Below are 16593 nucleotides of genomic sequence, written 5' to 3' on the forward strand. Positions count from 1 at the left end.
AAAAAAGCGATGTAAGATATTAAGTCATGAAACATTCAGAGATGTATTATAGAAAAGCATTCCTTTTATGAAAAAAAAAGAAATATACAAAAATGAATCAAATTAAAATTAACAACTTGTTATATAACCCAAAATATTGTTTACAAGGAAAGAAAGAAGAGGTAGCACCATATTTGAAGAAAATAATAAAAGAAGGAAAAACAATAAGAAAATCAAAAGGTAAGCAAATAAAACTGCAATAAGGAATATGCAAGAGAATTAAAGAATATTTATTGCAAGTTTATGTTAAAAAGAAGAAAACATAGAACAAATTTATAAAGCTGAACAATTAAATAATGAAGATAATTAGTATTTAAAACAAAAAATAACTATGAAAGAATTGAATGAAATTCTAAAAGAATTATGCAACAGGACTGGACAAAATTGAATATGGTATGTATAAAGAAATGAAGGGGTGGCAAAATATTTTATAGAAGTTATGAATGAATGGTCAAAAGCTGGAATTACAAAGAAAGACATTTACAGGAGTTATACATTTTTTGTTTAAGAAAGGAAATCAAGAGGAAATAAAAACTTGGAGACGTATAACATTGAATAATACAGGTTATAATTTTTTTATGAGAATAATAACAAAAAGTTTACAAAAAATTGATATAATATATGACCAAATGTATTCAGAAGAAAAGGAAAAGTATTCAAGAGTTATCATGGGTAATAAAAGAAATTAGTGATGTGATCACTGAGTGAAGCAGCTTTAATTTTATATAAGGTATTAGAAGGAATTATGAAGGAAAATAAAAACTTGACAGAAATGATACTATATTAGAAATACAAAGAATTGTGGGAAAGAATGGAAGTTAAAAAAGTGAAAGCATAATATATAGTTAAAAATAGAAAGGAATGGTACATAAATATTATGAAAAACGTTTTATTGCATTGATCCATGGAAAGATTTAGAAATAGGTAAGCAAATGCCATAATTGTGTAATACAATAGCTATAAAAAGATTAAAGAATGCAATGATTTTTTATGGGGATTCTCCAGAATAAAAGTGCCAGTCAAGACAAATATGTCATACAAGAAAAAGTAAGATAAAATATGCAATAAAGGTGGAGAGTTTGAGACTACTGAACATGTGTTTTTGAAATGTGAAAGAGTTAATAATTTGTGGAAGAAATATATAAACATAATAGGATGAAATGTTTGTTAAAATGTAAGCAAATAAGTATGGACATAATAGATGTTGGTTATTATTATGGTGCATGAAAACAGAAGTGAAAAAAATGGACAGAGTAATATGTTATGTTTCATGGAATATATGAAATGAGAAACTAAATAAAATTTAATCCAATGGCAATTGGACTTTGACAAAAATTCTGTGGAAAATAATGTTTTGGTTGTGGATGAAAGAGCGGAGGGAAATGTTTAAATTGAAGTTTATAATGTATGGAGATTTGTAAACAGATCTAAATAATGTAAATACGTAAATGTATAAATAATATGTAATGTATATATCAACAACCCCCCTACTTGTCATTGTTGTGAGTGGGACACATTTTGCAAGAGCACTCCCTGTTTCTGTTCCAGGTACAGAGGCAGCACAGAGAAACAGGGTGGGGGAATTAGAAAGAAGGAGATGATGGAGAGGTGAAAGAAATGGAGGAAAAATCAAATACTGAGACCTGAGAATGTGTGCAAGATTCAGAGGAAATGTTTCAAAGAAATCTGTTTGATGGGGCGAGTTAGCAAATGATGTATGTATTATTATAACCCTCCAGTTGTCAGAGGTGTGGGATGATTTACTTGAAGAAATGGTAAAACAGTTTGTGTCAGAAAATGAAGGAGAGGTTTCCCGGGGGAAAATTATGGTGAAATCTCAAAATAAGGCTGCAGAGAAAATCTTAATGAATAGCAGTGAGATGGAAGAGAAAACGTATGTAGAAAAAGTCAAAGAAGACAGAAGGGGAGTAGCACAAAAGAATGTGGAAGAAAATGAAAAGAAAACAGAAGAACATGGTAAGGATTCAAAGTAAAGAAGAGAAAGAAATGGACAAGTTTGAAAAGTGAGACAATTTAATAGTTCCCTTGTGTGTAAAAACACAAGAGGTAAGAACATTTATTCTTATTAAAAAGAGATATTTTGTGAGATTGTGTTTGAGTCTGTTTTCTTCAATGGCAAATTTTCTTGGTGAATATGAAAAAAGAAATACTATAACCCATGGAATCTTTATGTGAAAAAAAGCATTTAACTGGGAAAGAAAAAAAGAAAATCCATGTACACTTTTGAATAGAGATAGAAGGACTTCAAAAGACATTCAAAATCTTTATGTAAAGATGTATTAGCCATTGCGAAGGTTTATGAGAAAAGGGGTTTATGGACTGGTGGCTGGGATTGGAATTTTGTGTTAAAAATAGAAAGAGAAAAAACTATAAATATACCAAGCATTATAAATGTGGAGGGGAATATGGGCATTGTAAAATACTGGGGTCAACCCAAACATGTTTTTAAATGACATTTCATAAGTTATTATGACAAAATAAATTTTAAATTTGTGGGGAAATGGAATATGATTAAAAAAATGTGAACTGAAATGTTATAAATGTAATAAAATTGGACATTTATGGATAAATCACAAAAATTAAAATAAAAGAAATTAAAACGAAAAAAAATAGATGAAAATGATCAAAGAGAAGAAATTTTAAAAGTGAACGAAAAATAAGAAAAATTAGACTAGAAAAAATAATAAAGAGGACACAGAATAAGGCATTTGATATAACTGGACATGAAATTTTATGGGTAATAATGAAAGAATATAATAAAAGTGAGAAAGTTAGGAAATTATGGTTTTCAACATATAGTAATAATAAAGTAAAAACACTTAAAAATGGCTGGTTAAGCCAAGAGATACATATGAAGAGTGGTTTAAGACAAGGATGTCCAATGAGTTGTATACTCTTTGCATTATCTATGAACATGATAGTTTGTGAAATAAATCACAAAATGAAGGAGGCAAGTATATAACTCCTGAAGGGTTACAAATTCCATTTCTGTTAAAATATGCAGATGACATAATAATTGCAAAAAATATGTGGAAACAGTAAGTAATAATTTGCACAAATGAGTATCTGGAAGTGATAGGGATGGCTTTAAATAAAGAGAAAACTAAAAATCTAAGTAATGTACTAAAGATGGGGGTATATATTTTACAATGAATTAAATTTCTATGTTAGGTATAAAATTAGGGAATAAAAGTGCAAGTAGAATTCAATGGGAAAACAATAAAAGAAATAAAACAAAACCTACCATTTCTGGAGAACATATACATTTTCATTCAGGAAAAAGGACTTATTTAATAAATTCAGTACTGATGGGGAAAATAGCATATTTAGCAAGCATATTTATTTTGACAACAGTATTTGAAAAGGAATTATTACACATTTTTTTATTTATATTAGGTTCTAGACTAAACTCAGTAAAAAGAGGAGTTTTCATGTAAATAAAGAAGCAAGTTTAGGGTTAGTTAGCCCAGTGATATATACTACTTCATTAAATTTGTACAAAGTGCTAAAGTGGATAAATGACAAAGATGAGAAAATAGTAGTAAAACTGTATAAATATATGTATGATAAATTTTGAGTGATGGTTAAAATAGTAAAAGAAAAAAAAGACTATATAAATGAAGAAATAAAATGTTACCAAGAAAAATATTTTTGTCAAAAACACAAACTGATGATATAGAAAAAGATAGAAAAGTATGGTATAAGAATGTAATAATAAAACATTGCTTTGTAAAACCATGGGAAAATCTAACAGATGAAAAGAGCTATAAAAATAAGTAGCAAATGGTGTAATCAGAAGCAAGAATGTCAAGACTTTTTTATGGAGTCTAGTAATAGATACATTGCAAGTAAAGGGAAATATGCCATATAAAGAGAAAAGTAGTAGAATATATTACATTGTTAAGAAAAAATAACCAAGGAACATGTGTGTTTGAAATGTAAAAGAGTAAAAATTATGAGGAAAACTATGTGAAGGAGATTTTTTGAAGATATAAAAGAAGTAGATAAAATAAACATGGCTATGATTAAATACGGATATTATAAAGATAGAAGTACAGAATGTGCTAAAAGAATAAGCAAAATGTTATTGTATGTTATATGGTTATATGGAATGAAAGAATAAAGTATGCTTAATGGTAAATGGATTTTAGCAACAATATTAAGTAAAATCAGATAGTGGTTATGGTAAAAGGAGAGGGAGTCTAACAGGGATGAAAATCTAGTATGTTTGTAAAGGAAATTATGAATATGTGCAAATAGATTTGTATATCTATATACTTGTGCACTTGTAAATATGGAAATATGATGTAAATAAGAGTTATTTTGTGTATGAATAAAGGACTCCTACTCTTTGTGATAGGTGCTGTAGGGTCTTTTACATCCACCTGAGTGACAAACAACTCAAGCAGATGGGGTCTCAGTTTAATTTCCCATCTTGAGGATGGTACACACAGGAGTGCATTGCCCCCCCCCATGCTGAATGCAGTGTTAGTAATTGATCTACTCCGTGTGAGAATAGAACCCATAACCATCATTACTGAAGGTGAGTATGCTCATTACTGACACTGACAGACCTTTGCTTGCTTGCTTGCTATACCAATAGAAAAAAGTCGTACTTCTTTAATACATTTGTAAAATGAAAATAATTCTTCCTTCAGACAATAGGAAGGTACTAACAGTAATGTAATGAAACAGATAGCAGTACTTAATTGAAAGTGCAGCAAAGATAATTCAGAGATTGAAAGTCAGAAAAAAAACAGCTGATAAGATTTGTACTGAAAAAAGACTAAACTGTCTTGTGTGACCGTAGGCCAAACAATTGCATAAAACTGTAGCAATAAGATACTGGAGTCTCTAGTACAACACACGAATATACACTAAAAAATAACACTGAAGGAAATTTTCATACAATAAATGATGAAGGTATGTTACTCAGTTCATGACTTAATCTTCTTCTTCTTTCGGCTTTTCCCAGTTAGGGGTCGCCACAGCAGATCACTTGTCTGCTCATGATTGGCAATGAAGTTTTACGGTGTTGAGCTTCCAGCCCAGTGCCTAGAAGGCACACACACACACATGCACACACTCACACACACACTCACTCACACCTAAGGCCAATTTAAAGTGTCCAATCCACCTACAGCATGTCTTTGGGATGTGGGAGGAAACCCACACAACCACAGGGAGGACATGCAGACTCAGCACAGAAGGCACCCCATCCAAGGATTGAACCTGAGAACTTCTTGCTGTGAGGCAGCAATGCTAACCACTGCACCATCATGGCCACCCCCAGTTCATGACTTAATAAAGAGAGAAAAATATATTAGAGAAAAGAAGCTGATGTTACAAAATAGTTGACTAAACTGGTAAACTTAAATGAAGAGTTTGTAATACTGAGGAAAGGATATGGCACACAATATGAAAGGTAGGAGCTCACTGGCTCACCAGCAGCAACATCAGTGGGGTTTGTGTAGCTACAGTAATGGACCATTATGGGTATAAGATCTAACATTACTGTCCTATATGTAGTAAGCTATGCCTCTCTTTCTGCAATAAAAGGATGTCCAGAAGCTGGAAGAGCATAGAGACAAGAAGCAGAGTCATTGAGAGACTGATGACATCAAGCTCTCAAAAAGAAAGACTGAGCCAGAGAGAGAGAGAGAGATTGTCATAGGCCTAAAAGCAGAATAAAACAGACTCAGAGCAGGGAAGCTCAGTGAGCTAAGTCAAAGACAGAAACCTTAGACTGGAAATATAACAAAGGCAAGATTGCTTTGCTGACTGTAAATATGTGATGCTTATCTGTCCAAAGGTAAATATTGTCTAATGCAATGGAAAAGCCTTTTATTCTAAGTAAAACTTATTCTACAGCTTTCACCATGCTGGGTTTTCTTGATGATAAAAGCAAATTTGTGGTAAAGGATGTCCATTAAATTGGTTGAGCTAAGACTTGCCTAAGTCATGTATCTATTAACTTAAATGTGTGCACGCGCGTGCGTGTGTGTGTGTGTGTGTGTGTGTGTGTGTGTGTGTGTGTGTGTGTGTGTGTGTGTGTGTGTGTGTGTGTGTGTGTGTGTGTGTGTGTGTGTGTGTGTGTGTGTGTGTGTTAAATATATACATAAACGTCGATGGAATAAACATTCAAACAATGATGTGAGTAATGTCAACAATCTGAATGTCAATAGGGCACTGCACATGCACAAGGAACATCCTCAGTGCAGGCAAACTTAAACTTAAAAAAAAAGAAAAGAAAAACATAATTTTTTGCAGTAGACCAGCCCCCCAACCTTCTTATGGTGACTGGTTCCCTCATACCTATGCAGTGCTAATTATATATATATATATATATACATATATATATATATATATATATATATATATATATATATATATATAATATATATATATATATTAACTCTGAGATCACTGAATCCCAGGGGTAAGGGCTTATTCCCCAACCCCAGAAATTATTGATCTAACACATCTGTCAGTCATCTGCTTTGTCGACAAAAGTATGTCAACAAGACAGATGTCAACATCTGGAGTTTCAATATATAACGGCCCTTTTTCAGTGGAGGCCCAAGGAGAAAAGCTCTAGTTGTATAAGTAAAAAAGGTACATACTTGAAATACTATGGAATAATAAAACAGAAAGTAAAAGTAATTACATACAAATTGCATTCAAGAATCTAACAAGAAATATATGCTCAGAGTAAACTGTAGCATTTATACAAGGCAAAATATTTGTAGTTAGAGCATGATTAATACAGAGGAAGGCAACAGAAGAGAAAATCTGTTTGGCGGTAGAAGTTGGAAGGAATGTTGTGTATCATTAAGAGTAAGGAGAGGTTATGTGCACTGGAGGGGTGGGGAGTCTAAGTTCAGTCAGGGCATAAGCATGACCATGAGTTTAGCAGGCTGTCTTTTAGAGATTTTTTGCAGCAGTTAGTCTTAGAGGTAGTTCTTAAACACAGAGTCAGTTTATTCCATGCAATTGCAACAGAGGGATTGTAGAGGATTTTGTCTATGTTTTTATTGGGTTATAAGTTTCCAGCAGGTGCTGGTCAGAGCTGTGGACTATATAATTGAAAGTGTAGAGAGAGATGAGGGTTGAGAGAGCAGTACTGTTGAAGAGTTGTTTTGGATGGAGGGAGTCGGGTGCAATTGAGGAAGCAGGAGTTGTTGGCAGAATTCTAGCCACTGTAGGCTTTTCAAAGATAGGAAGTGGTGTGACCAATATGGCTGATTTGCATCAAATCTAGTAATTTTATTATATGTGAGTTCCAGTTAGACATAAGATTGGATTGTATGATAATGAAGATCAGGGGGGCATAAAATAGGATGGGAAGTAGGAAAGTTTGTGCAAGGGGGAGAGTTTTGACTCATTTGTGAGGAATTTTTTGCACCCGTAGAGCTAGCCTAGTTTTTGATGAGTCTGATGCACAGTTGAATGTGGAGATCAAATTTTAGTTGATCATCAGTTGTCACTCCTAATAGTTTTGTCTGAGGCTCTACCGAGATAGTTGTGTTACTGAGGGAGGTGACAGTGATGGCAGTTTTGTGCTGTTGGAGAGGTTTTGGAAAGAAGAGGAGGAGTTTGCTTTTTAAAGGTTGAGTAGGAGTTGGTTAGTTGTTAACCATTTTCAACTGAGTGTAGAGATTCTTGGGTAAAGGTGAGAAGGTGGGAGAGATTGTTAGAGCAGGAGATAATTATAGAATCATCAGCTTAAAAGAAGAGTGAGGACAGGATGTGTACCAGGTTGTTAGTAAACATGCTTTATATATATATATATATATATATATATATATATATATATATATATATATATATATATATATATATATATATTTATATATATATATGTGTTACATTTAATCAGCTTTTCATCTAATCACTAAACACCTTTAATTGAATCACATTTTATGTAAAATTCATACTTTTCCAAAAGACTTTTGTGCAGGGGTAAGCCACTCTTAACTTCCCTTGTTTGGGTCTTGACCCCTATACCACCATACTTAAATATAGTAACTTCTTTCTCACATAACCATCAGAGGAAAAAGAAAACAACATACACAACAAGTCACTAATGACACACAAGCACAAAGTTATGTATAAGCATATGCAAGGTACAAGACACTAGATGACTTTGGCCTGTAATTCATACTATTCTAATATCCTAAACCAGACCAGCATTAATTTTCTGTAGCCCACTAGAGTTTTCTGTCAAACATGATTGTATTAAATATTTTGCAGATTAAAGGAATTTCCTGTTAATTTTAGATGTTTTGAACTTAATCAACATAGGTCAAATGTTAAGTATGCACACATGCACATGTATATATATATATATATATATATATATATATATATATATATATATATATATATATATATATATATATATATCAACACACACACACACACACATATGTATGTGTGTGTGTATATATATATATATATATATATATATATATATATATACATCGTGTGGGTGTATATACATATATACATACACACACATACATATAGAGGGAGAAAGAGAAAGAGAGAGAAAGAGAGTCATAATTTCTACCCCTGTATAAAAAGGATAAAAACAAATTTTCTCTTATAATTATCATATACTTTCTTAGTGTTTTAAATATAACATTCCATTGGTCGTTCTCCATATAACATCATACAATGTAGAATATTTCCTCCCCTTTCAAGCTTCTATTGTTTACAGACTTTTTGGCAGCTTTAATTATTGCAGTTTTCACAGTAAGACTGATTCTGTTACTACTACTTATTCCCCTGAATTCCATTGTTCCTGTCCAAAGTAACAATAATGGTGGATTCAGAAATAAGCACACATGAAAGAATTCCTATAAAACAAGTGATTCCCCAAACAGCATACCTCTCAGGTGTCCAGTTTTTCAGCTCCTATTTTGGTTTGTTTCTTATAATTTTTTTTCTGGCAAATCAACAGGATGATCTGAGGACCTGAAGTCACTAAATAATGACATACATTTCAGTTTCAGACTTCAAACACTTCAGAAAATGCATTTTGAAACAAACCCTGTTACTCTAGCAACTTTCTAAGTTTATAAGAGCAATATTTTAAAATATTTCCCTGTTTTTGAGCCTTTGTCCCTACATTTTGTCTGGCATTGTCAACATTTCTTGCACTAAAAATTTGAGAGGTATGCCAAACAGAAAAAAGTTGAAGTTATCCATAGCTGACTGATCCTTACTGTCCCACTATAAAAAGGACTTAAAATTAATAAGTGAAAATCTCAAGCACACCTTCAAAGATTATATAATTAGGGTCACTATTAACTGTAAAGATAAGCACAAGGCCTTCATCAGTTTCATTAGGGCACTTAGATATGGTATCCATTACTGCATTATACTTATCTCCTATGTCTCTTACTCTTAATTCTAAAGTTATTGCTTATATCCTTGCTTACTAATTCACTGCTAATTTCACAGCCTTAAAATGTCCGGGAAGAGCATAGCACATCTCAATTATTCCTCGCATACTGTTGCTTCGCATACTTCCTTCCAGTGCACTATCTTCCTTTAATAAAAATAAAAACACTACCCATGGTTCTTCATCTTTCTTTTCTACCTATGGTTTTCTGTCTTTCTTGTCTAATGTATAACTATGTACAAGTCATTATATGTGGGTTTTAGCACATTGCCTAAAATACTCTCCACCTTTAACATCACCTGAAATGTGTAGCATAGCTGTAGAGAAACCAGTAGAAAAAGAATCAGATTTACCAGCCTTATCAGATTTATGCCCCACAATTTATACTTTCATGCAAAATTCTCCTTTTTTATGGGATTATGTCTGTTTACCTAGACAGCACTAATGGACGTGCCATACAATTCAGCATCAACCTTAACCAAAAAATAAAATGATAAACAGTTCTCTAATAACTATTTTCTACAATGTAGTTATCTCCTTTGCATTACTTAACAGATGTTTTCATCTAGTGTTAACTGTATACTGCGTTTGAAATCTAATATCCAACATTATATCTCCTGTCTGTGAAACTAACTCACTATAAGTTGAAACATATTGTTTTCATACACCATATATTTCCTTAAAACCATATACTTCTTAACTTCTGAAGCAAATGCATTCACATTGAGGCTAAATAAAAGAGGAATTATGGGGCTTCTGTCTGGTATCATCTATATGCAATCCTGTTTCATTTTGTACCTTTAGTTCTGTTCATGCCTTATTCAATACCTGTCTAATAGATTTCTTTAATGTTTCCTCAAATCCATAACCTCTTAAAGTAGCTTTAATGCTACCATGCTAATGTCACAGCTTTCCATCTGAAATTGTTGCCCTGGATTTGTTGTACTAATGATCTTTTGTAACAAATTAAAAAAAAAAAAAAAATATCTTACAGACGTATTTTTCCTGGGCAATAAAATTTCTCCTTTATTAATACAGCTAACTCTGAATTCATTCCAAGCTGTAATTTTCCTGAGACTTTCACATCTGTGTGTAATACTGTCAATGAGCGTGACTTGTTAAGCATCTGGCTATCCTTATCTTTCCAGATTAATTTTATGATTCCCCCAAGAAGCAGTCATATTCCTGTTTCTGTTACTAATGTTTATTCCCCTGAATTCTATTTTCCAATTCACCAGAAAAATAATGGTGGAGTCAATAATTACCACATATGGTGGAATTCCAATAAAACAAGCATTACTACAAAAAAGAAGAAGCTGAAGTTATCTGTATCTGATCCTAACTGCCCCACTATAAAAGGGGGAAAAGGGACTTAAAACTAATAAGTGAATCCCTCAAGTGCATCTCAAAGGAGCACAAAACCATGTATGAAATTATAGTCATTATGAACTGTTAAGATAGGCACAAGTCCTCCTTCAGTTACATTCGGTCACTTACAAATGATGTATATTACTGCATTAAATATATCTCCTATACTGCCTCTGACTCTGAAGCTGTTACTTATATCCTTGCGTAATTCACTGCTGATTTCACACACCCAACATGTCCAGATGTTTCAATCGCTACAAACAATTAATTCCTTCTAGAATTTGGTTGGATTTGGTTATATGTACACTATCCAAAATCAAAATAACTATCTGTCTATGGTACTAGCAAGCACCACTTAGCCAATCCCTTCTTAAAACTATTCATATTGAGACTATCCATAGGTTATGTGTATGAGACATGCAGAATGGCCATAATGTAATGGCATCATTATTCCATATCTATATATCTATGTAAAGCTTAAAGGAACTCATATGAAGTAAATGTTTCACATGGACAGCATGGATGAAGAAAAGTAACATAAGGATACAGCTAGGAGAGGATAGTCTACAGAGCAGGTCATTAACAATCTAAGGCATGGCAGCAGTCACAATAGATGCTTTACACAATTTCATATTTGACAATGGTGTTTATCTGATATGTGTGACAGATGGAAACATCCTTAGTGGATTACCTAGACTTGACTTATTTTTGCTATACAACAATAAGTGCCATTTCTCATTACTTATATATGAGCATTGAGGATGTTCTCTTTGACACATCACACAATGTAGGACCACAAAACATGACTTTTTATAATTAATTTTTGAGTATGCATTGGTATATCTATGTTTTGACCAGATTAAAGGTTTTAATTGGAGCATTAAATAATCATAGATGTTAGAGACTGTTTTATGTATATATGTATATATAATATATACAGTGGATATAAAAAGTTTACACAGCCCTGTTAAAATCCAGGGTTTTTGTGACATAAAAAGTGAGATCACAATAAATCATTTCAAAGCTTTTCCCACCTTTAATGTGACCTATAACCTGTACAATTCAATTGAAAAGCAAACAAACCTGTTAGGGGGAAAATATAAAAAATAAAAGTGTGCACACCCTTAAACTAATACTTTGTTGTGTGTGCATACTCTTACACTAATACTTTGTTGAAGCACATTTTGACTTAAATACAGCATTCAGTCTTCTTGGGTACACACCTGCCACCAATTAAAGAGACTCTGATTAACGCCAAATAAAGTTCAGCTGTCCAAGTAGGATTATTCTGACATTTACTCAGTTGCCTGCTATAGCAAAAGCCATGGTTCACAGAGAGCTTACCAAGCATCAAAGGAATCTCATTGTTGAAAGGTATCAGTTGGGAGAAGGGTACAAAACACTTCCACAGCATTGGATATACCATGGAACATAGTGAAGACAGTCATCAAAAAGTGGAGAAAATATGGGACAACAGTGATGTTGCAATGAACTGGATGTCCCTCCAAAATTGATGAAAAGACAAAACAAAAACTGGTCAGGGAGGCTGCCAAGAGACCTACAGCAACACAGAAGTAGCTGCAGGAATTTCTCGCAAGTACTGGTTGTATACTACATGTGACAACAATCTCCCATAGTCTCCATATGTTTGGACTATAGGGTAGGGTTGAAAGATGGAAGCCTTTTCTTACACAGAAAAACATCCAGGCCCGGCTAAAATTTGCAAAACAATACATCAAGTCTCCCAAAAGCATTTGGTAAAATGTGTTATGGTCTGATGAAACCAAGGTTGAAATTTTTGGCCACAATTCCAAAAGATATGTTTGGCGCAAAACCAACAGTTTGCTTCACGAAAAGAACACCATTCCGACGGTGAAGCATGATGGTGACAGTATCATGCTTTGTGGTTGCTTTTCTTCAGCTGGACCTTGGGCTTTAGTTAAGGTGGAGGGAATTATGAACAGTTCCAAATACCATTTACTTTGGACCCAAAACCTTCAGGTGTCTGCTAGAAAGATGAAGATGAAGAGGAATTTCACAATTCAACCGACTATGACCCCAAGCATTCATCTAAATCAAAAAAAGAATGGCTTCACAAGAAGAAAATTAAAGTTTTGGAATGGCCCAGCCAGAGCCCAGACCTAAATCCAATACAAAATCTGTAGTGTGACCTGAAGAGGGCTGTGCACAAGTGATGCCCAAGCAATATGACAGATTTGGAGTGCTTTTGCAAGGAAGAGTGGGCAAATATTGCCAAGTCTCTGCTCGACAGTGGCACAGGAAAATAAATTTCTTGGGTGGCAAAAGCCAGGGTACCTTTTTGGCTGAGCTTGTATAGGCCCCAGGGCTGATAGCCTAGTACCTACCTATGATCCTATGAACCTATGAAGTCAAGATATTCCATGCTGATAGACTCCTACCCAAGAAGATTGAATGCGGTATTAAATCAAAACGTACTTCAACAAAGTATTAGTTTAAGGGTGTGCACACACAACAAAGTATTAGTTTAAGGGTGTGCACACTTATGCAACCAGCATATTGTAAGTTTTTTATATATTTTATATTTTTCCACTAATAGATTTGTTTGGTTTCAATTGAATTGTACAGGTTAAAGGTCACATTAAAGGTGGGAAAAGTTTTGAAATGATTTATTGTGATCTCATTTTTTTATATCACAAAAACCTGGAATTTTAACAGGGATGTGTAAACTTTTTATATCCACTAAATATATATATATATATATATATATATATATATATATATATATATATATATATATATATATATATATATATATATATAATCGCTACGGAATATTGAAATTCCACAATCTCAAGACTCTGAATCCCAAGGACCAGAATCTGGGGATTGCGGAATCTCGAAACTTAAAACATACAACAAATTATTCTAACATGTATGCAGGGTGGCAAGCCCCACTGCGCCTCCCACACCCCCTACAAATTAAGTATACCAACTCCGAGATCACACTACAGTGGAGTGAATGGCAAAGTTCCCATTCCGCACTGTACGGCAATCCCCATTCACTACGTTCGAGATTCCGCAATCTCCAGATTCTGGTACTCGGGATTCAGAATTTCGGGATTGTGGAATTTTGGTTTCCATAGTGCTTCTACATATATAGATATATATATATATATATATATATATATATATATATATATATATACACACACACACACACACACACACACACACACACACACACACACACACACACACACATACATACACACCACACACACACACACACACACACACATACACACATAGATGTATAATACTATAGATAATTGATGTAACAGTATGTCAGTGACTGAGCCCAAATTGTTGACAAAGCACACTATCAATCCCGCAAAATAATAAAACCAAACAACATTGAAAACATATATTTTATATATTTTTGCACTGGGAAAGTGCCTTGCACCCTGCACACCCACTGCAAGATTGCTCTACTGCTGAAAAAGGACAGAAAACCCATTTTCCCTTGTATAGTGATCTTGCACAACCTAATGCAACTGAACTGTGCAATGTTTTGAAGTTTCTGTGTTTTTAAAAGTTCCATAGTGTGCTTAATCAATGCTATGGACTCCATCATTTGAAGCTGACAAATTGGTAAGTTAATGTTCTAAACAGGATCTATATCTATATCTATATCAATTTATGTCTGTAAATAACTATATATATATATATATATATATATATATATATATATATATATATATATATATATATATATACATCCTGCTTTTGTTAGGCATGTTCATATGTTGACATCTATTTAATTGACTGCATTTGCTTGATATATGCATATGATTGACAGGTGCTGGAGATTGACATTCCCCAGGTAGGGGAATATTTCCTTTCCCCACAGATTGTGCAGTCTTGGAGTTAGTCTATATAATTAGCAGGGGGAGGGGGGCATTTACCAAGGTTCTTTTTCAGCACATGCATGGTATCATGTCAAAGTTCATTTTGCTGAACTTTTGCAGTCACTGTTTTGGAAGTTGACATGTGGGCCACTTGACTAAAATGAGTAGTTTTACATATATATATATATATATATAGAGAGAGAGAGAGAGCTAAGAATTAGAGATAGAAGATTAATGCCTGGGCCTATTTAGACAGACCAACATGTGCTTGTGGTCAGAGATGCATTGATGCCTGCGAATACTGTGCTGATAAAGATTAACTATGCTGTTCAGAAATGCATATATCAATAACAGATAATAGACAAAGAACTGTTAGTCCTATTGCTAGTAATGAAATGTACAGCAGAATAATAATGCTCACCTTATATATTTGAACCTTTTACTACTGTGATGTATGCCAATGAACAGAATATTATAGGTTCATAGGTTCATAGGTGTGTACTAGGCTAATGGCCCTGGATCCTTTACAAGCCTAGCCCATAGGATTACCCTGGCATCGTGCCACCCAACCTTAGTTCTTAGTGCCTCTGTTGAATAAAGCCACTGGAGTGATCCCTGGGGTGAATTTTCTATTTCCCATCCACTCATCAAGAGTTCTCTTGAAGAGGGCCATTGAGGTGCTCTGCTTGACATGTATGGGAAGTCTATTCCATAGCATGGGCAGTCTCTGGGTTATGAACCTGTCCCTCCAGCATGTTCTTTTGATTGTGGTAATGAGGCTGAGGCCTCTGGAGCATGTGGTGCGGTAGGATAGGGATTTCTTTAGATGTATCATTTCTGAGTCAGACATGGCTTTGTAAGTCAAGCAGAGATCGCCTCTAAGTAGGCGATATGAGACAGAGAATAGTTGGTGTTTTTTGAGTCTCTCCATATAGGACAAGTGTTTAAGGCCTAGGATTCTCTTTGTGAAGTACTTTTGAGGCCTCTCCAGTTGTTGCAGGTGTCTCATGTGGTACATGTCAAATGGGGTGTTGTACTCGATGAATGGCCTAATAAGGGAAGAGGGGAGGGAGATAATGACCTCTTTCTTCCAGGATGCAAAACTCTTAGTAATGAGATTGCCACATAGAAGGATTTTCTGACCACAGTGGCAACGTGGTGGTCAAAAGAGAGGTTGCTGTCAACCTGTGTTCCCATATCTCTTATAATGCCTTCTGTGTTCAGTGGACTACTATCAATGTGGTAATTTAAGGGAAATGGATTTTTCCCAAAGGGGATGAAGACACATTTTTTTGGCATTGAGCTTAAGGCCATGGTTCTGACACCAGTTGTTTGTCTCATTGAGGCCTTTCTGTAGGATGTCAGCATCACTTGAGGAGTTAATAATAGCTCCCAACTCGCAATCGTCTGCGAACTTTGTCAGCCAGAGTCCCTTTGTGTTGGCTTGGACTTCAGAGAAGTAGATACCAAACAGGAGAGGACCCAGGACCGAACCCTGTGGGACTCCACTCATGACTGGTCAGCAGTCTGACTTGGAGTCAGCTACTTTCACACTGTGGGTTCTTTCTGTGAGCCAGTTTGCAACCCACCTAGTGATACAGGGGTTGATGCCTAGCTTAGTACGTTTTTCTATGATTCCTGGGAATGGTATCAAAGGCCTTGGACAGATCATGGTAGGTTGTATAAACCACCTTGCCTTCATCTACAGCTCTGGTGACTGACTCAAAGAAGGCAACCAAGTGGAGCAGGCATGATCTACCCTTCACAAAACCAAACTGTGTAGGATCCAGAATTTGGAGATTCCCTATATCCTTGTTTATTAGGTCCACAATGATGCGTTCCATAGCTTTGTACATCAGACTTGTC

Source organism: Protopterus annectens, chromosome 4.part0, assembly GCF_019279795.1.
Source record: "Protopterus annectens isolate FY-2018-M chromosome 4.part0, PAN1.0, whole genome shotgun sequence".
NCBI classification, from domain to species: domain Eukaryota; kingdom Metazoa; phylum Chordata; order Ceratodontiformes; family Protopteridae; genus Protopterus; species Protopterus annectens.